Here is a 6,000-nt window from a genome sequence, read left to right on the forward strand (position 1 = left end):
GCCAATTTATGTGAAGGTGAACTGAAATCACAAAAACATGTGGGGATTGATTCATTTGGTACAGACTCTTAACGGTTCACGGTCAAGGGCTTTCATCCATGTATAGGCTATAGGCTTGTTTTCAGACTGAATGTGATGATTCTCTCAGGGGCGTAGGAGCGTTTCATGCATCATAATTACCACAGAAATACCCAAAAGTAAAATACACATCTCAAATTAGTTTAATTCAAGACTCCAAACCAGAGCATCAGGTTAATGTTTTATTTACCACAACTACACTTAATATCTTGATCAGATACTGACCAATACTAAAACTAGATTCTCACTTTAGCAGGTATCGATATTTTAAAAAATGTCCCATTCACAGGACAGAAATGAACCATTCCTGATAATGTTTATAATGATGTTGAGCTGTATCTTTCACATGTATAAGACACATAGACTAGTATACACACATGGACCACTATGAACCTACTGCACACTGAGGGATTACACAGATATAACACACGGGAATAGAACACAAAGTACCAACATTTAACACTGAAAATCACATGCTATTTAGAGAAAGATGCATATACAGAGACAAAGAGAGAAACAGATGGAGAGACAGAAACAGCCATCGATCTAAGTATTTACCCCTGAACTATAATTCTGCTTTTTAACCCCGCGTTCACCCTTCTGAACAAGTACATAACAGAACAAAATCTCACAGACACAAGCCAATCGTGAGCTGTCCATTATCTGTACTTATCCTACAGCGGACTCATTGTGACAAATAGCTGCTACTTGGTGAGAGCGGCCCCTCATTGCTCCACTGGGAGGTGATGTCACGTACCCCCGTGTTCCCTCAGACCCTTTAACAAGTACGACTGGAGCCAGGGTCCCATGAGCCACCGCCAGACCTGTAATAAATGTGTGCAGCCCGCGGTGATGGAGAGAGGGAGGAGAGACGCAGAGGAGGAGAGGAGAAAGAGGAGGGGGGCGGAGAGAGAGAAGGGAGTGAGAAAGAGAGAAGGCAGGATGAGAGTGATAAGAGGGGGTGGAGACAGTGAGAAATACCAAAAGAGGAGAGAAAGGAGAGGAGCTGCAGATATATGAGAAACATAGGGAGAGAGATAGAATAATGTATAGGGGGGAGAGAGAGAGAAGGAGAGAGACAAAAAAAACACATGACGGAAGGCGGAAGTGAGACGAAAAGAGGAGAGAAAGAGAAGGGAGGAGAGAGAGGAGGAGGAGAGGAGCAAGAGGAGGGGGCAGAGAGAGAGCAGGAGGAGAGGGGAGTGAGAAAGAGGGCAGGATGAGAGTGAAGAGGGGGGGTGGAGAGAGTGAGAAGTACTGAAAGAGGAGAGAAAGGAGAGGAGCTGCAGATATATGAGAAAGAAAGATAAGAGAAGAGAAGGAGAGAGAAGGAGAGAGACAAAAAACACATGAAAAACACATGACGGAAGACAGAGAGAGAGGCGTCTGAATGAGAGGTGATAGAGAGGAACGAGAGGGAAGTGACATGAAAAGAGGAGAGAAAGTAGAGAAAGGGTGAGGAGGAGTGGAGAAGGGGTGGGTAAAGAGGAGGGGGGCAGAGAGAAAGAGAGCAGGAGGAGAGTGGAGTGAGAAAGAGAGAGGGAAGAGAGCGGGAGAGTTGAGAGTGAATCGAGGAGATAGAGGGAGATTGAGAAGAGAGATAGAAAAACACAGTGACGGAAGACAAAGGAAGATGGGGTAGAGAGTGAGATTTGAAAGAGAAGGGATAGAGAGGAATGAAAGGGGAGAGAGACAGAAAGGGAAGACAGAGCAGAAGGAGAAGAGAAAGAGGAGCGGGCAAAGAGAGAGAGAGAGTAGAATGAGAGGGGAGAGAGAGATGAGAGAGATGGAGAAGAAGAGTAGGAAGAGAAACAAGAAAGATGAAAGATAGAGAGGGAAAGAGATGCGAAAAATGGGAAGAGGAAGAAGGGTAAGGGAAGAGAGAGGAACTGAGAGACAGAGATAGAGGAGAGAGAGAAGATGGAGTGGAAGGAAGGAGAGAAAAGATGGAGATAAAGAGAAGTATGAGACAGCAAGACAGACAAGGGGCGAAAGAGGAAGAGATGCTAGTGATAGGAGAGAAAGTGAAAGGAAAAGAGAGAGCGATAGAGAGGCAAGAAAGTGAGAGAGGGAAAGAGAGAAGTGGAAGAGAGTGGTAGGACGGAAGAGAGAAGAGCGAAATAGCCATTGATCCAAGCACTGATCCTTGTTCTGGAGGCGAATATACAGCTGCCGGCTATTGGCGTTTGCAGTCTCCTCCAATAATCACCTTTTTGTCAGCGGCCCTCTCCATCTCGCTCTCCCTTTCAAACTAATGTACAGTAAATTTGTACAAGGGTCGAGCGCACTGACAAATAAAGATGGCCGAAGAACCGGGGAAGCGCTCTCCTCAGAACAGAATGAACACTTGGAGGACGATCTGTCATTCTCACGTCTGACGAGGCTTTAGATAGCTCCGCTCTGTGTCGGGGACAAAGTTATGTCACTGGAGGAGCTGTGGTATACGGGACTTCAGTCAAGAATGAGAGAAGAGGAAAATGCAACTAAATAACCTCGAAAAGAGATGTACGGAGCCTGCGCTTTTCAAAAAGGCTACTACTGAACCTGAGTTGGCAGTGTCTTAAAGGTCCCATGTGTTATAATGTTGTTTCCTTGTCACAAACACACCTGGAGTCGTGTTTTGTTTCATTCACACATATTTAACACACAAATCCTGCATATTTAGGCTGAGTTCTTCTCTCAAACTCGATACAGCTTCACTAGGATCATTTGGATCATGACATCACAAGGTGGAACAGAGCATTTTCAGCTTTAGAGATGTAGACAGACTAATAATAAAGGGTTACTCAAATGTGTGAATGAAACAAAACACAACTTTGGAGATGTTTTTGAGAAGGTAATAACATTTTAACATGGCTTCGGCATTTGGATAATCATCTTGAGAACCAAAATGCCAAATTATAACATAAACAAAGTGACTATCATAAAGAATAAATCAGCATTACAATTGTTATCAGTAAAAGCTATATGGTATTTATGGTATGGTATGCTTTTATGTGAACAGGGTCACTGCACAACAACACATTTACCTTAAAAAACAGGACAGATGTTTGGTGCCAGGTTATAGCAAAAATACAAATTTTCACATGTAGTCCCTGGACAGGCTGATGTAAAGAGTAACAGTTTGGTGTAGGTGGATGAAAGACCTGTAAACATATGGTACATACATCAAATACAACACATCTCTCCCTCCAGACCCACACGTCTTTATAAAGTATTATAGACAACCAATCTCCCAACATGACCATGCAGTAGTAGGCTTATTATAGGAAAGGACTGAAACGCGTTTTACGAGACACAATAGCCTTCAATCACACACACAGCACTGACATGAGGACGAGATTACCGTAGATGTATTTGATTTTTATTTCATTCATGCATGTTTTACCAACTCCAAACTTGTTCTGATTATAAACAACACTAAAATTGGCTTCACTATCACTTTTAGAATCATGTTGCTAATTGCTACATTGGTAATTAGCCATATTAAAATAAGCTGCTTCACTAGTCGCAGGCAGAGGCTAGTTAGCTAATACTTGAAGATTTATGTTTTTTGTGTTGTTTTGAAGTTATAAAACATGAAATACAAACGTGCAGAAAATGCGAGCGTTAGTGCGCTTTTGTTTTAGATGGAATTTTGTTGTGAAAGTTGGAGATGGTGATTAACTGTTTGGGCAGATGAAGCAGATGGGAGCTTTTACATAACAGCAGCTGACGGCTCTTCTGGAGGTACAAGCTGCCCGAGCACCTGCTTATCCCGGGCCGGCTCTGGTTCTCAGGGAATTGTGGGAATGTTTTTTAAGCATGAAGGTGAGGAGGAACGCTGGGGAGTTTTTCTTCTAAAGCAAAACAATGTTCTCATCTTCTGTTGTGTTTCAATGATGCTCAAACAATCACTGCTCTTAAAGGTGCACTGTGTAATTTTTTTTCTGTTTGTTTCTTTTCTCTTCATGGAGATATTATTGCTTGGCCTGGCATGCTTTACAAAATGGTATTAAATGTCACATATTACTGCAAGTTTAATGTCATCAATGGGTTTCAGAATGAGAAATAAGGACTGTTGACATGGAGATTAACTATTTGAAACTAAATACAGTATAATTCTATATCTTTTGAATGGGAAAAAGTCCTCAAAAGGAAAATGAAAAGCAATAACATCTCCCCGGAGACCATCAAATGACAGATCCTCCCTCAGAAAAGTTGCGCCGTGCACCTTTAAGCTATTTAATTAATTTTTTTTTACATAAATCTATCCTGTACTCATCAGTGACATAAACTCCCCTCCGCTCTCTCTGTATCTGAGGTCTTCCTAATGTTGAAATGTTCACAGTGCAGCATTAGGATCCTCATCAGAGCTGTGTGGTCCCTGTGCAATATTCTCACTCTTAAATAGAACATGTTTAATTACAGAAGTCATTTAGTACATGGACGGCCCTGCTGGGAGATTCCTTTAGCATGTCTAAATAGGCTGTGTATTTAGCTTAGATTAAAACAAAACACATTTGTGCCGTTTGCAATTAAGACGCAGTTTTATCAGTTTGAATGGGAATTGTAGCTTGAAACAGTGTCCAAGGCAAAGGTGTTTTTTCACTATGTGTAAGATTCATGACTAAGTTCAGCGGGAAATGCTAACGAACACATCCAAAAAATGTATCTACAAAAGTCAAATGAGGAAACAGCTGCTATAATCTGGCACATTTCACACATTTCACAACATTAATAGTTTTTGTTCACTGTAGTATTTTAAGTTTAAATTAAGGTTTTGTCATGAAACTACAATGCGATCTGGATGATGAAGCAAAGATGGCATTGTATTGTTTTCAAAGCTAATTTTTACACGCTTTCAAGATGTTAAAAAATGTAAAAAAGTTCATGCTGAAAATACATAAGAATCCAACCTTGCAAAATCCGACCTTTCTGAAACCTGTAAATGCCCTGTCAGTTGAACACGAAGAGTTTAATTTCCCCCAAAATGCATCGCACTCTATGGAAGAATCCTTTCTGCGCCCAAAGCTCCTGGAAACTGCAGTAGTACCTATGAAACGGCCACTAGACGATCTCACGTAGGGACAGAGGAGGGAGTGTCTTGGGATGTAGACGGACTAATAATAAAAGGTTATCCAAACATGTGTGAATGAAACAAAACACAACTCCAGGTCTGTTTTTGAGGAGGTAACACTGCTCTAACATGGCTAAAAGCTCACAGGTTAATTTTGCGTAATATAGGTCCTTTTGTGGTTTGTCAAGGAAATTGCTCAGTCTTCACAACACGCTGGCGTAACCAAAGCTTTGGACTTGAATGCCGTGAACTCCTCTCTGACCGAACGACTTTGACAATGCGTTGGTCTGGGGCGAAACAAGACATAAAGTCCCCAATAATCTGCATGTGTTAACCTCTGTAGTCATGCGCTCTGCCTCATGCATGCTAACTACACGCCACGCTGCGCCGCACACACATTTAACTCCGCGGACACAGGCCCAGGGGAATGAATGTGTTTGGTTTATAGGAGCAGAATCCTCCACCGTGCACAGCTTTAAAACAGTGTTAGAGCTGAAATGGGCCGAGGGGGGCGGGGAGAGGAGAGCTGAGAGGACACAATAGGACCACAATGGTTTTAAGGGGTTTTGGTTTTCAGTTTTTAGGCTAATCTGCTGGCACGATGTGTTTTCAAATGATTGGGGTTAATTCTTTGAAGGCTGGATTAAATCTGTCCTCTGGGTTTGAGTTTTTCTGATGGCTCAGATTGTGAAGTCTATAATGAAAAACAGGGCAGTGATGTTAACAGTAGTGTAAAGCTGGAGGATATACCTAAAAAAACAAAAACAATCTTGATCGTCTTTTCTAATATCATCTATTCATACACCAGTGTACACAGACACTAGGAGTTGAGGTGGGTTAAGTGTCTTGCCCAAGGATACAGA

Source organism: Periophthalmus magnuspinnatus, chromosome 7 (genome assembly GCF_009829125.3).
Source record: "Periophthalmus magnuspinnatus isolate fPerMag1 chromosome 7, fPerMag1.2.pri, whole genome shotgun sequence".
Taxonomy (NCBI): domain Eukaryota; kingdom Metazoa; phylum Chordata; class Actinopteri; order Gobiiformes; family Gobiidae; genus Periophthalmus; species Periophthalmus magnuspinnatus.